Here is a 16099-nt window from a genome sequence, read left to right on the forward strand (position 1 = left end):
ACAAGGAAGTGGTTCAGTTACACATATACACGTACTTTTTTCAAGCTCTTTTCCCGTTTAGTCAACCACTATTCTTGAGTATCTATTATGTGTCGACATTGTGCCTGATGCCAGAAAAAATAGTAACGAGCCAAACAGACAGGGTGCCTGTCCTCATGGTGCTCATCCTGTAAGGGCGAGACAGACAAAAGAATGAGAGGGGAAATAAAGGAATATTTGCAAGTTGTCATCATTGTTAAGAAGGCCACAATCAAGTGAGATTAAAAACTACAGAAGGAAACAAATGAACTCACAAAACAGAAACAGACTTAGACTTTGAAAACAAATTTATAGTTATTAAAGGAGAAAGGTCGGTGGTGGGGGGAGTTAATTAGGAGTTTAGGATTAACATATACATGAAATATACATAAAACAGATAATCAACAAGAACCTACTATATAGCACCAGGAACTCTACTCAATATTCTGTTATAACCTACATGGGAAATGAATCTGAAAAAGAGAGGATATATGTATAACTGAATCACTTTGCTGTACATCTGAAGCTAACCCAACACTGTAAATCAACTATACTCCAATATAAAACAAAAATTAAATTAAAAAAAAAAAAACACAGAAGGAGAACCTGAATATCCTTTGGGATGACCAAGACAGCTTTTTTTTTTAAAGCCTTAGAAATATACATTTATTTTGGGTGTTGACTCTTATACTCACAGGACAGTCAATGACCCATCTCTCGCTAAACTTTCCTTTCAATCTTAAAATGGAAAGGGATTACATAATCGAGATCCTTCGGTCCAAACCCTTCAGGAAGCTCTCCGGCTCAGCCCTTTTAGCCTCCAGGAAGGAAACCCCTCACCTTGCACTGGGTGGTTACAAGGCATTCTGCTAGGCTCTGTGGATCATTCAAAATAACTCCCAGAACTTAACATGCATTTTCTTTCACTGAGTGCTTCTTCAGAACCTAAAAAAAATGTTTGGATTAGTCAACTGCATGGTAAAAACCTGGCCACTGGATTAAACCTTCCTCAGGGCAGAGTGCATGGTTTAAACTTCTTGGTATCATTCACACTGGCTTACTCATAAATAGTCTTTTTATTTTTTATTTTTATATTGAAGATAACAAAGTCAGCCCGTTTTAATTCCCCAGATTTCTCTAACCTTTTCTTTTAAAAGTCATGTCCTACATCTTAAATTATTTTAATCCCACTCCTCTTGATCTTCTATATTTAGACACACTTTTAAAGCAGTGACTAAAATGGGAAAGAATATTCTAATAAGGAACTGACTAATGCAAAGGTTAGCAAAAGGGTTATTTTCCTTGAAACTCATCTTATTTTTAGTATATTTCAGCACTTTTTCCTCAATCAGCTTTTAGTTGACTAATGACTTCTGGGTATTTTCTTTCAATATTTGTACTGAGTAGTATTTTCCCTTTGTGTATGTGAATGTTTGGGGACCTCTGACACATCATTCTTTAAGAGTATTGACTGAATTCCATTTTTTTCTAATTTTCCAGCGTAACTGCTAACATTTTATGACTTAGAATATAAACTGCCTATGGGCAGGGACACTGTCTTTTCCTGTTAAGTGGACTATGAAAGCACTTCCTAAGACCTGAGTTCTTTATGAACCATTAGAGAAGCTCTACTGGCTGTGCCAACAATTTTTGAGCTTTGTTCTTCAAAGTTACAGGGCTCCCCAGGTGCCGCTCGTGGTAAAGAACCCACCTGTCAATGCAGGAGATGTAAGAGATGTGGGTTCGATCCCTGGGTGGGGAATATCCCCTGGAGGAGGAAATAGCAACCCCTTCCAGTATTCTTGCCTGGAGAATCTCATGGACAGAAGACCCTGGGGGGCTACAGTCCATAGGGTTGCAAAGAGTTGGACACGACTGAAGCAACTTAGCACCCACGCACTTCAAAGTTCCAGTTTTCTCACTCACAAGAAAGTCTGCCTGAGTTCTCCAGTTACCAAGAGATCACGGGGAGAGCAGAGAGAACCCCCGAGGTGCCCCGGCTGATTTGTTCTAATTATGGTTGGACTGCAACTATTCTATGTGTATTTCAATCGTGACAATCGTATCTTTCTAGGTGTTAGATCCCACATCACTTAGAGCATGGAAGACTATTAAAAACTACCCTCTTCCCAGAGAAAATAGAGTTAGCAAATGTGGATAATTTTTTCAGAACTTAGGGTAGGGGTTAGGGAAGACTGGAATTTTGAGTTAAATACATCTACCTTACAGATGGATTTAATAATTATTGGTCTTCATTGTCATATTGTGGGCAGGACAAGGAAAAGGGGAAAAATAAATTACAGGGTGGTAAAATACTATCTTAAAATACTTTAAAGTAGTATTTATAATATATTCATATTAATAAAGACTAATAATACATGGGAAAAAAAAACTACTTCCAAAAAGTGCATTACTGAGTGGAAAGCCTGGAGGTAGGAATCTGTCTGGCTGTCTTTTATAAATCAATGCCTTCTTGCCACTCTGGTTACAATGAGAGGTCTAATGAAAATTTCACAAAAACAAAACTCTAAATTGAAGCTGAAATAAGAATTTCAGAATGTTTAAAAAAAAAAAAAAAAGGTTAGGCAGAGGTGGTCCAACAAACTCTGATGTCAACAAACCCAACGCTACCGACCATGAGCAAACTCTTGTCCATAGCTGCCTCGGTCCAGGCCACCAGCATCCCTTGCCTAAAACGTAGCAACCACCTTGTCACCTCACTCCCGCTCTCCTCTGTACACACTGCTCTCCAATCCCCATCTCTCCTACTCAGTTCCATCTGCCACCCTGTCAACCCAGGATCCAATCAGGTCAGTCTAACTGCATGAAGCCACCAAGTGACCCATTCCCCCAAAGTGAACTCCTCAGCAAGGTGTTCAAGCTCCTCTAAGCCCCCCACCATCCCTCTACCCTCCTCTGCTTTCTACATCCACAGTCCTTTTCCATTCTTCCAATGAACCACGTATTTACCTCACCATGGTTCAGGCCATTCATGGAATCCCATCCTTTTTTTTAAGGCGCATTTGAAATATGACCCCTTCTTTGAATCTTTCTTAAATTTTGCTCACAGTCCTCAGCAGATGATTGGATCCCTTCTCGTCCTTTTTCTAGCACTTAGCACATGACACTGTAGTTAGCAGAGTATACAGCTGTCTCCTTCAAAAGACAGCACCATCAATCTCTGGTCAGACATACAGCCTCTGACACACAGTAGGTGCTCATTTGTTGCTCTGACATTAATTGCTGCAGTTTTGCTACTCAGCTCCCCAGAAGAAAGACCATTCAAGAAGAATAGGGCATGCCCTTGGAACAGTCATTCCAGGAACAGGCCAAGGATAGATCTGGAAGAAAAACCCACCTCTGGCTACAAAAACTAAAAACACTGAAACTCTCGAGTCTTAAAAGACAATGGCTGGGACTTCCCTGGTGGCTCAGAGGGAAAGAATCCGCCTGGCAATGCAGGTGACACAGGTTCGAACTCTGGTCCAGGAAGATCCCAGAGCAACTAAGTCCTGTGCCCCACAAATACCGAGCCTGTGGTCTAAAGCCCAGGAGCCACAGCTACTGAAGCCCACATGTCCTAGAACCTGTGCTCTGTAACGAGAGAAGCCACCACAGTGAGAAGCCTGCACACAATTAGTGAGTAGGCCTCGAAGCAACCAAGATCTAACACAGGAAAAATAAATAAACAAAATTATTTTAAAAAAAAAAGACACTGGCTGACTTAAAGGAATGAAATTCAGTACATGCTGTGACATGGATGAACCCCAAACGCTAAGTGAAATAAGTCAGTTACAAAAGGACAAATATTGTATTATTCCACTACATGAGGAACCTACAAGAGTCAAATCCACAGAAACAGAGGTACTGCTGCTGCTGCTGCTGCTAAGTCACTTCAGTCATGTCTGACTCTGTGTAACACCATAGACGGGAGGCCACCAGGCTCCCCCGTCCCTGGGACTCTCCAGGCAAGAACACTGGAGTGGGGTGCCATTTCCTTCTCCAACGCATGAAAGTGAAAAGCGAAAGTGAAGTCGCTCAGCCATGTCTGACTCCTAGCGACCCCATGGACTGCAGCCCACCAGGCTCCTCTATCCATGGGATTTTCCAGGCAAGAGTACTGGAGTGGGGAATGGTGGTGAAAAGGGATGAGAGGGAGGGATGACGTGGATGTTCTTTTTATTTCTTACTGAAGTATAGTGCATTTATAATGTTGTATTAGTTTCTGTTAGTGGCTTGGGAAGTGATATAATGGGTCGATCCCTGGGTTGGGAAGATCCCCTGGAGGAGGGCATGGCAACCCACTCCAGTATTCCTGCCTGGGAAATTCCATGGACAAAGGAGACTAACAGGCTATAGTCCATGGGTCACAAAGAGTTGGAGATGGCTGAGCAACTGACACTTTCACTTTTTCATATATTTCTATATATCCTTTTTCATATTCTTATCATTATGATTTATATGCAGAGTACATCATGTACTTATATGCAGAGTACATCATGAGAAATGCTGGGCTGGATGAAGCACAAGCTGGAATCCAGATTGCCAGGAGAAACATCAATAACCTCAGATACGCAGATGATACCACCCTTATGGCAGAAAGTGAAGAAGAACTCAAGAGTTTCTTGATGAAAGTGAAAGAGGAGAGTAAAAAAGTTGGCTTAAAGCTCAACGTTCAGAAAACTAAGATCATGGCATCTGGTCCCATCACTTCACGGCAAATAGATGGGGAAACAATGGAAACTGAGAGACTATTTTGGGGGACTCCAAAATTACTGCAGATAGTGACTGCAGCCATGAAATTAAAAGATGCTTGCTCCTTGGAAGAAAAGGTATGACCAACCTAGACAGCATATTAAAAGGCAGAGACATTACTTTGCCAACAAGTCCATCTAGTCAAGGCTATGGTTTTTCCAGTAGTCATGTATGGATGTGAGAGTAGGACTAAAAAGAAAGCTGAGCACCGAAGAATTGATGCTTTTGAATTGTGGTGTTGGAGAAGACTTTTGAGAGTCCCTTGGACAGCAAGGAGATCAAACCAGTCAATCCTAAAGGAAATCAGTCCTGAACATTCATTGGAAGGACTGATGCTAAAACTGAAACTCCAATACTTTGGCCACCTGGTGCAAAGAACTGACTCATTTGAAAAGACCCTGATGCTGGGAGAGATTGAAGCCAGGAGGAGAAGGAGATGACAGAGGATGAGATGGTTGGATGGCATCACCGACTCAATGGACATGAGTTTGAGTAAACGCCGGGAGCTGGTGATGGACAGGGAAGCCTGGCATGCTGCAGTCCATGGGGTCGCAAAGAGTCAGACATGACTGAGCAACTGAATTGAACTGAATATTAAGGTTTATTGTAGGATACTGAATACATCACTGTGTTATACAGTAGAACATTGTTGTTTATCTATTTTATATATAGTAATTTCTATCTGCTAATCTCAAACTCTTGATTTATCCCCTCTCGACTCCCTTTCCACTTTGGTAATCATAAGTTTGTTTTCTATGTCTGTATGTTTCAGTTTCATAAATGAGGTCATTTGTGTTATATTTTAGGTTTCACATATAAGTGATGTCACGGTTTTTGTCTCTCTCCTCTCTCTGACTTCACTTAGTATGATAGATCTCTAAGTCCATCCATTTTGCTGCAAGTGGAATTATTTCATTCTTTTTTATGGCTGAGTAGTTTCCATTGTATGCATATAAGGAAGGGCCATTCTTTTTAACTGGTACTGAGTTTCACTGGAGAAGATCAAAAAGTTCTGGAGATGGATAGTGGAGGCTATAGCACAGCAATGTGAATGTAGCTAGTGATGCTATATTGTACACATAAAAATGGTTAAAATGGTAAATTTCATGTTATGTATATTTTACCATATGGGGGGGGTGCAGAGACAATGGCTGAGAGTCAAAATAATTAAAATTTTAAAAGTATAGGCACATGAAGGGTAGCAGATACAGTATATTTGAATTGGTTCACAAACTCTGATTCCAGGAATGAGGGCATCCCCCTCAGAGCCTTATAATGAAGTTTTAGAACTAATGGCTGGAAGTCTGAGTTCCATAGTGAGAGTACGTGCAATGCATTCAATACCTTCCACTCAATACAACCAGTAGATTTTGAGCATCTCCAATGTTCCAGGCCTCATGTTCGGCAGATGCTGAAAAACATCCAAGTTGATTGAAAAGAGCTTAGAGTATCCTAGGAAGAATGAGACATCTACCCAAATAACTACAGCACTGGGCTGACTTGGATTGAGGTTTATAAAAAGAAATACAAACATAGTCTAGGAGAAAGGACAACAGACGGTTCAAGGAAGTTTTCCAACAGAAGTTCAGGGAAGGCGACATCAGAGACATTTAATGAAGGAAGTTGGATGCTGACCCTGGTGCATTTATATACCTTAGCATCCCCACCAGCAAGTAAAGACAGGGCTCCTGGTACGCTCTACGTCCTTCCAGCTGAAGGACTCTGGCATCCTACATGCTATAGATATATATACTGTTATATATTATATTGGTTATATATATTATATACTATTATTATATTGGGTTGGAGAAGGAAATGGCAACTCCAGTATTCTTGCCTAGAGAATCCTATGGATGGAGGAGCCTGGTGGGCTGCTGTCCATAGGGTCGCACCGAGTCGGACACAACTGAAGCGACTTAGCATGCACTGGAGACGGAAATGGCAACCCACTCCAGTATTCTTGCCTGGACAATCCCAGAGACAGAGGAGCCTAGTGGGCTGCCGTCTATGGGATCGCACAGAAAGGACACAACTGAAGTGATTTAGCAGCAGCATTATATTGGGTTGGCTAAAAAGTTCATTCAGGTTTGCCATACGATGGTAACATATATACCTAATATATATAATACATAACATATATATACACATATACAAGTATATATACAGATACACATTGTGTATATACATGTATATACACATATATATAACATAACATACAACATATACATATATATAAGATATAACATATATATAATATTTAATAATAATATGTAATGCATGCTATATGACATGAAAGTGGCCACAACCCTTTGGCTGGATCTGACCTAGTGTGATATTTTTTTCTCCTCTTGACCTCTATCTGCAGCTGTTCCATTCTGTTACTCCTGAAAAAACTCAATAATCAACAAATCTTCTCTGTACTTTATTTCCCCTTGGTATTTATAGATTTTTACAGTATCTTGCAGGATAACTCTCTAGGTTTCCAGAAATAGAGAAGAAATACATATACACAACTAGATATTTTTACTCTAAAATTTCAGTTTCTAATACTCCAATCAAATCCTTCCCATCTCTCAACAAACTCTATCTACATAAATGGTTTTACAGGGTGAAGAAACAGACTTATTCTGTCTTTCCCAGATTACTGGTGTTTTACAGAATAGTAAAATGCACAATGCTGAATTAAAATGAATATTTTCAATGAATTAATATTAACAAGCTATAGCCTATCAACTTCAAGGAGTTTGTAAGTTTGGAAGTGTTATTAAAACATGCAAATCCCACTAAACTATGGTTTCCTTCAATTCATCCCATATGTCTTCAGGAAAATGAGAAAGCCTCATTCAGTAGAAAAGAAAGAACACTGTCCCTCCATTTTATTTTAAAAGAAGGTAGTCCAGTGGTAAAGAATCCACCTGCCAATGCAGGGGACGCGGGTTCAATCCCTGCTTTGGAAGATTCCACATGCCACAGGATAACTAAGCCGATGTGCCACAACTACTGAGGCCCATATACTCTATAGCCTGTGCTCTACAGCAGGAGAAGTCACCTGAATGAGAAGCCAGTGCAGCACAACTAGAGAAAGCCTGCATGCAGCAACAAAGACCCAGCACAGCCACAAAGAAACAAATAAAGAAAAGAAACAACACAACTTATTGCAAGTATCCTTTTGCAACGCTGAAGCGATGTAAGCATCTGATAAAGGAGTGGAAGAATTCTGTTTCTCTACGTTATATTCTAATGTAAAGATCTTCAGTAGTGGGCTTCTCTGGTGGCTCAAACAGTAAAGAACCTGTCTGCAATGCAGGAGACCCAGGTTCAATCCCTGGTTGGGAAGATCCCCTGGAAAAGGAAATGGCAACCCACTCCAGTATTCTTGCCTAGAGAATTCCATAGACAGAGGAGTCTGGTGGGCTACAGTTCACGGGGTTACAAAGACTTGGAAACGATTGAGCGACTTTCACTTTTTCTTTCAAAGATCTTCAGAGTAGGATGTTAGTGCCTTCGGTAATCTGCCTATATTCACGCCTGGACACTGTCTGTGAACCTTGGGCAGGTTATATAACTTATAACCCTCAATTTCTCTACCTGTTAAGTAGTTTAGTAATAGTAACCCATTATTCAGAAGGTAGCGCTCAGAACTAAACGAGCCTGTAGTGGCATAAAGCTCTAAGTACATATCTGGTGTGTAGTAACACAGGTTTGATCCCTGGGTCAGGAAGATGCCCTGGAGGAGGGCATGGCAACTCTTTCCAGTATTCCTGCCTGGAGAACCCTATGGACAGAGGAGTCTGGAGGGCTACAGTCCATAGTGTCGCAAAGAGTCGGGCACAACTGAAGCAACTTTGCACACATGCACACAAATGTGAGTTTTTGTTATTACTCAAATTGTATTCTTACTCCAATGCAACCAGTAGCTGGTTTGCAAATTTTTGGAGCTTTCTGGTTCTCCCTACTCCTACCTAACAAGAATAACAGAAGGGAAACTGAGGTTACATCTATAATGAAACTTGAACTATATAGGAAAACATTAACTCCCTTGCTAGTTTTGAGGGTACAAGTTGTCATGTGTGGGATGACTGTGTTGGGAGGCCCACATGATAAGGAGCTGAGGGCAACCTCCAGCCAACAGCTAACAAGAAACTGACACCCAATGTCCTAGAACCACAAGGCCCTACTCTGCCAACAGAAGTGGAGTCTTCCCTAGTCAAGCCTCAGATGAGACCACAGTCCTGGCTGACACGGGAATTGCAGGCTGTGAGACCCTAAACAGATGATCAAGATTCCTGACCTACAGAGACTGTGTGGAAGTACCGGGTTGGCCAAAAAGTTCCTTTGGCTTTTATTTTTTAAAAATAAAAGACATATTTTTTTCCACTTTCACCAAGAACATCCTTGAACAACGTATTCACTGTTTTGTTCCACTACCTTGGCCCATTTTTCAAGCAGCTTCATAATTCCATCTTCTGTAATCTTTTACAGCAAAGAACTATTTCAGGTGTCTTTTATAGTCTTCCAAGGAATTTAAGTTTTTTCTATTATAAGAGAATTTTGTAATGACAGAAATAAATGGAAATCCAAAGGTTCAATATTTGGTAAATATGGAGGATGAGTCAGAACTGACTGGCCAAGCTGTAACAGCGTTCGCTTGGTCATCAATGCATACGCATTGATTATGCATTTTCTGTTGACTAATTCCCGATGCTTTTGTCAAATACTGCTTTCAGTTGGTCAACTAGGAGTCGTACTTGCTGGAATTAATTGCTTCGTTTTCTGGAAAGAGCTCATAATAGACGGGTCTCATCCAATTCCACCGTGGATATACACAACAGCAGCTTCTTTGGATTGAAGACCAGCCTTTAGTATGGTTGGTGGTATTAATTTTGGTTGCCCCACAATCACTTCTATGCCACATTATTGTACAGTATCGACTTTTCAATGCCTGTCACAATTTGTTTTAAAAAGAGATTTTCATTAGGTTTAAGTAGAGAATCATATGTGGCAATAATACTTTCTTTCTTTTTTTTTTTTTTTGCTTAACTTATGTGGAACCCAAATATCAAAGCGATTAACATAACCAAGATGGTTCAAATGACTTTCAATGCTTGATTTAGTTATTTTGAATATGTCAACTATCTCCTGAGTAGTATAACATTAATGGTTTCCAATTAATACCTCAATTTGATTGCTGGTCTACCCCACTGTGGAGCATCACCCAATGAGAAATCTCAAGCATGAAACTTCGCAAACCACTTTTGACATGTTCGATCAGTCACAGAACCTTCTCCATACACTGCACAAATTTTTTGCATTTCAACTGTGTTTCTACCTTTCTTGAAATAACAAAGCATAATATGTCTAAAATGTTGTTTTATTCCATCCTTAGTATTAAAATGGCTAAACAAAAATTCGCCAATTTTGATCTTTTTTTTTAATAATGTACTCTGATATGACAGCTGTCACAATATAATCTAAAAAAAGTGTTCTGAATAAAGTTAAAAACAACTAAGCTCTACTAGAGCCATCTTATGGAGAAAACCAAAAGAACTCTTTGGCCAACCCAATAAATGTGTGTTGTTTTAAACCACTAAGTTTTTGGTGAGGTAATATGCAACAATAGAAAATTAGTATTAATGTGGAGACTGGGAATGCCAGTAGATACACATGGTACAAAAATACATATATAGGCAAAAATACATTCACACACACACAGTCCTATGATTTAATGTCATTGCTATAGTGATTTAGCTTATTAGAACACATACTGGGTCTGTTTATTTAACGTGAACTAAGTTGCATCTTGGCTGGCAGGAGAGACAGTAAATCAAGGTATTTAGGAGTGAATGGTAACTCTTCTCCACAGTGATGGGGTATGGAAAAAAAAAAAAAACAACCCACAGTTTTCTGTGGCATTTCACCAAACAAGTAACAACCAAAGGTTTTGTTTTCAATTTATTTTCAAATTAGGTAAGTCAGCCTTTCTGGAAACCAAATTGGGCAAGAGATTTTGTCTGGGTCCAAATCCTCCTGCCAAATTGCATTACCTTATGGGCATGATTGGGGTCTCTGGGGACTAAGTTATGGGAAAGGCCCACAAATCAGTCATCCAGAAGGAATAGCCAACATGCAACTTAGTTCACGTCAAATAAACAGACCCAAACCAGGAACTCGGAAAAGCCTTCTGTTAAGATGTGGGTTCTGATTCATTTTCTAGTTAAATACTATAATTTCCCAGTTCCTCTTGCAAAAAGACACAGTCCACCACTTGCTCGATGCTCCTACAGTGACGATCCCTTCCATTTTATCAGGATCTTCATTTAAACTTCTGACCTTAAGTTCTTAACCAGCCTGGAGCCTTCTGAAACATTTTGCACAGAATCAGGAAATTGAACAAGCAAGATAGTTCCTTGGAGATCATCTAGTCCTATTCTCTAATTTTACTGGAAAAACCATGAGGCCCATGGAATTAAAATGACTGGCTTAAGTTTAAAAGCTGAATCTTTTTGACAAATTTTAACCTCTTTCTTGAAAACAGTGGAGGAGGAGTTAGTTTCTCTTCTAACCTTCCTTTTTACGTTTCTGTCTATTCGAATGCCGACAGCCTCTGCTGGGCAGCCCCCCTTGCAGAGAAAGATTTCTATGAACCACTATGAATGAAAGAGATCTCAAGTAACTGATGGGGATCTTACAGGCTGGAGTGACATTCATCACCCGTCAAGTTTCCGTCAATGCTGTCAGTCCTCAAGAAATTTCAGCCAAGTCACGGCAACAAAAATAAATTACTGGCTCCACTGCTTAAGGGATGAGCTAAGACAGATCGTAATCATATTCCTTCCACATGGATTCACCACAACAGCTAGAGGTGGGGGGAGGGGTGGGGAGAAAGCAAAGAAACCTATTCAAATGTAACTAACATGTAACAGAGGGACTGCCTACAATTTCTCTACAATTTATCTATTTAACAAACACTGAATACCAATCATGGTGTTTGCCACATCACTACCAGGAATTAAAAGATGACATAAAGAAACAGTCTCTGGGGGACTTTATTGGTGGTCCAGTGATTAAGACTTCGACTTCCAAAGCAGGGGTGCAGGTTCGATCCCTGGTATGGGAACTAGGATCCCACATGGCCTCACGGCCAAAAAAAAAGTAAAATTAAAAAAAAAAAAGAAAAACAGCAGTAATGTAACGACAACAACAAAACAAACAGTCTCTGCCTGCAGGAGAGACTTCTTCATGTGAAGAAGTCAAATATTTAGCAATTATTTTAATAACAGAGACCACTTATTGAGCATTTACTTTGTGTCAGGCTGGTTCTAAGTATTTTACACGGATGAAATCCCTTAATGCTCATTGCACTTGAAGAAGTAGCTTTATTTTTGATTCCTCATTGACTCACAAAACGAAGGCACAGAAGGCTGAGCTTCCTGCCCAAAGTTCACACGTTCATCGTTTCAACAAATATTTGCTTACTGTGTTCTGCACACTGCTCTGGGTGCAGGAGATACAGCAGTGAACAAAAGAAGTGAAAATCCCTCTTCCTGTGGAGTTTACGTATTAGTGGAAGGAAAAAATAATAAGTAAAAAATGACATTTGGAACTTCCCTGGTGCTCTAGTGTTTCAGACATCGCCTTCCAATGACGAAGGTGCGGGTTTGATCCCTGGTCAGGGAGCTAAGATTCCACATGGCTCACGGCCAAAAAAACAAAACAAAAAACAGAAGCAGTATTGTAACAAATTCAATAAAGTCTTTAAAAATGAAAAAAAGAATCAAAGTCAGAGAGTGACAAGTGCTAAACAGAAAAATAAAGCAGGGAAGGGAAACTAAAGAGTGAGTGGCGGTGGCTGGGTAGGTGCTATTTTTAGGAAGAACTGTCCTGGGAGGGTTTCAGCAGAGACCAGAGGGGGTCCCCAAGCAGCAGAGCGAGACACAGGCAGGCAGTCCTGCTGCACCCCGACACTTTCTGCCCTGCCACGCTATGCAGGGCAAAAAAGGCTAGGGACAGAAGCTGTGACTTCCCTCTATTCATCTCTTAAAAGCACTTTTTACTGTCCTCTTCTGATTATAAATATTAATATCATGTGCCTTTATTGAAGAAATGGATTTAAAGGTTTTCATGTGGAATCTTTAAAAAAAACATATGATACAAATGAACATCTATGCAAAATAGAAGTAGATCCACAGATAGAGAAAACAAACTTATGGTTGGTTACCAAAGGGGAAGTGGGAAAGAGGATAAATTAGGAGTTCGGGATTAACGTGTAGACACTGTGCATGTGTGTGCTTATCACTCAGTCGTGTCCGACTCTTTGTGACCCCACAGACTGTAGCCCACCAGGTTCTTCTGTCCATAGGATTCTCTAGGCAAGAATACTGGAGTGGGTGGCCGTGCCCTCCTCCAGGGACCTTCCCAACCCAGGGATCGAACCTAGGTCTCCGGAATTGCAGGCAGATTCTTTATTGTCTGAGCCACCATACACACTACTAGATATAAAATAGTATATATAAAAAAGACAACAAACAAGGACCTATTGTATAACATGGGGAACTATACTCAATATTTTATAATAACCTATAAGGGAAAAGAATCTGAAAAACAATACACACACACACACACACACAGATATATGACTGAATCACTTGGCTGTACACCTAACACAATACTTATATGTAAATCAATGTAAACATTGTAAAACATCATAAATCAATTTTTTAAATATAGGTTTTTCACAGAAACTTCTATTCTTATGGCAGTTTGAGATTCATCGGCTGACATCCTGGGGTTCCCCATGTCTGCAAATGCATAGGGGAAGGGAGAAAGGGGGTCAATTAACAGAAATGGGCCTAGAGGAGGATTCCGGAAGCCCAGGTCTGGTCCCAGCTCTGCCTCGAAACAAATCATGCTTCTGAAACCAGAGAGAACCCAGGACAAAGCGTCCGGCAGAAAGAATTCTAACACCCCATGAGAGAGGCCCGATTGTGTGAAACCATGACCCCTGAGGGCTTCCCTGGTGGCTCAGATGGTAAAGAATCTGCCTGCAATGTGAGAGGCCTGGGTTCAATCCCTGCTTTAGGAAGATCCCCTGGGGGAGGGCATGGCAATCCACTCCAGGATTCTTGCCTGGAGAACTCCAGGGACAGAGGAGCCTGGCGGGCTACAGTCCATAGCAGAGTCAGACACGCCTGAGGGACTAAACACAGCACACAGCACATGACCCCGGGGGCTGTGCTCCCTTCCTCCCCTCATCACTGTTCCTCGGCCCCCTTTCTCCACACCGTCGTAACCCTGTTGATCCATATTTCCCACTTCAATATTTAACTCCCATTAGGTTGAGAAATCTACATTTCCATTTATTAGAATATGTTCAAATCACAGTAATTTCCTTTGAACTGGGGCTAGATTTGGCCACATCCTGAAAAGAAAGGCCAAGAGATCAGTTTGACATGTTGGAAAACACCAGGGAACGAAATGTCTCAAATGGGCCCGTCTTCCTTATCTTTTGGCAGATTTCAATGAAATTGAGGATACAAAAGTTACAGATGCCGTACATGGTGGGCCGTTGTTGCTGAATTGCTAAGTCCTGTCCGACTATTTGTGACCCCACGGACTTTAGCCCACCAGGCTCCTCTGTCCATGGGATTTTCCAGGCAAGAATAGTAGAATAGGTCGCCACTTCCTCTTCCAGGGGATCTTCCTGACCCAGGAATCGAACTGCATCTCCTGCATTGCAGGCGGATCTTTACCACTGAGCCACCTGGCAGTGCCCCCATTTATTTTTCTAATCACATGGCGATCAAAGGGAAGAAAGGCACAGTGATACACGGACACAAAATGAACATCAACGGCAACTGTTTCCTGGAGGGAAAAGAACATCTTATTCCCTGGACCAGCAGGAATATATCTTCTAGAGAGAGAGATGGGACAAACACACAGCTAAGTACATGTGGATAAATGACTGTGACTTTGCAGAGCTAAATACACGAAAGCAGAGAGAAGGCTGTCACAAACACAGAGACAATAACCAGGTGGAAAAAGCGTTTTCACTGGGAAAGTTCCTAATGGGAGGAGACCTTCCAAGCACTGTTTTGAAAGTGGGAGAGAGCCACGATCAGGCAGATGTGGGCACCCGGTCTGTATATAATCACCCTCCTTTTTAGTCTTGGCACTGACTAATATTAAAACTGTACCCAGCATTACAGAAGACAGTCCACTTGGTTTCAAGATGGCCATCTGACTGGCAAAGCTTAAAGGAGGGACTGAATCTTCTTTTTAAAGCAAACATATGAGCCGAGGTGGTGGTGATATAGGGCTTAGCATAGCTGTCTTCCAAAGCATCATGTGGGTCCAAAATTCAAATCATTTCATATAGAAACCACCATAATATATTTTGCATCCATTACATCTCACATAACCCTCACAATAACCCCGGGCAGGAGCTATATATTAGTGGCCCATATTTTCAGCTGAGCAAACTGAACCTCGGAGGTTAAATAATACACCAAAAGTCACAGAACTAAATCATGGCAGAGACAGAATTCAAACCCGGTGGGCAGGTCCACTGAATTAAAAAAATTTTTTAACCACTGTGCTAGGTAATTAGAAGTATACCAAGACATTAGATCTCTAACAAGGCAAACCTAAAAAATAAAGACATGCCCCAACGACTTCCTGGGTGGTCCAGGAGCTTAAGACTCCATGCTCCCAATGCAGGGGACTGGGTTTGATTCCTGATCAGGAAACTAGATCCCCCATGCCATAAGTAAGAGCTTGCATGTGGCAACAAAGACTTGGTACAGCCAAATAAATTAATAAAAATAATTTTTTAATCAATATTTAAAAAAAAAGACTTCCCCCCAAATCATCCAAAATAACACTATATTATGCTGCAGCATAATAAAAAGTGTTTCTCTACCAGCATCCATTCAAATAAAATTTTTCTTTGGTACAACTCTATCTGCTCTCCCCAAGTATGTGTGTGTATGTGTGTGTGGTGTGTACATGTGCGCACTGTAGCTGCATAATCTCTCTAGTTAGAGGGAGAATTGGTTGTAGAGGACTGGCTGTTTTCTCCGAGAAGAGACCTCTGCTACCCATCAGCCCGCTGTGGGACTCTCTCTTCCCCAAAATCACTGCTCCCTCTGCTCACCAGAGTCTCTGAGAACAGATGGCCAGGGACGGCCGTGAGTAAGCCCAGTGCTTATCACTAGAAAGCAAGTATGTGAGAGCAGCTGGGGGCACAGACAGGGCAGAGTGCACGTCCTGGGGTGAAAAGACACAGGAAGTACGAAGCTGGCTTTGTGACCTGTACTGTGTTGATGGA

The 16099-nt window shown here is 41.0% G+C and overlaps 1 protein-coding gene and 1 long non-coding RNA gene across 5 annotated transcripts in view; both read right to left on the bottom strand.

The window, feature by feature from the left end:
• The window catches only part of ETV6 (ETS variant transcription factor 6), a 288749-nt gene that overhangs the window by 225363 nt on the left and 47287 nt on the right, over positions 1-16099 (bottom strand).
• Positions 1-16099, bottom strand: part of LOC132345336 (uncharacterized) — an 84847-nt gene that overhangs the window by 42473 nt on the left and 26275 nt on the right. The window contains exon 1 of the long non-coding RNA XR_009494627.1: positions 36-16099. This exon is cut by the window's right edge and continues 26275 nt beyond it. This is a non-coding gene — a long non-coding RNA (uncharacterized lncRNA). The remainder of the gene's footprint in view (positions 1-35) is intronic.

Source organism: Bos taurus, chromosome 5 (assembly GCF_002263795.3).
Source record: "Bos taurus isolate L1 Dominette 01449 registration number 42190680 breed Hereford chromosome 5, ARS-UCD2.0, whole genome shotgun sequence".
Taxonomy (NCBI): domain Eukaryota; kingdom Metazoa; phylum Chordata; class Mammalia; order Artiodactyla; family Bovidae; genus Bos; species Bos taurus.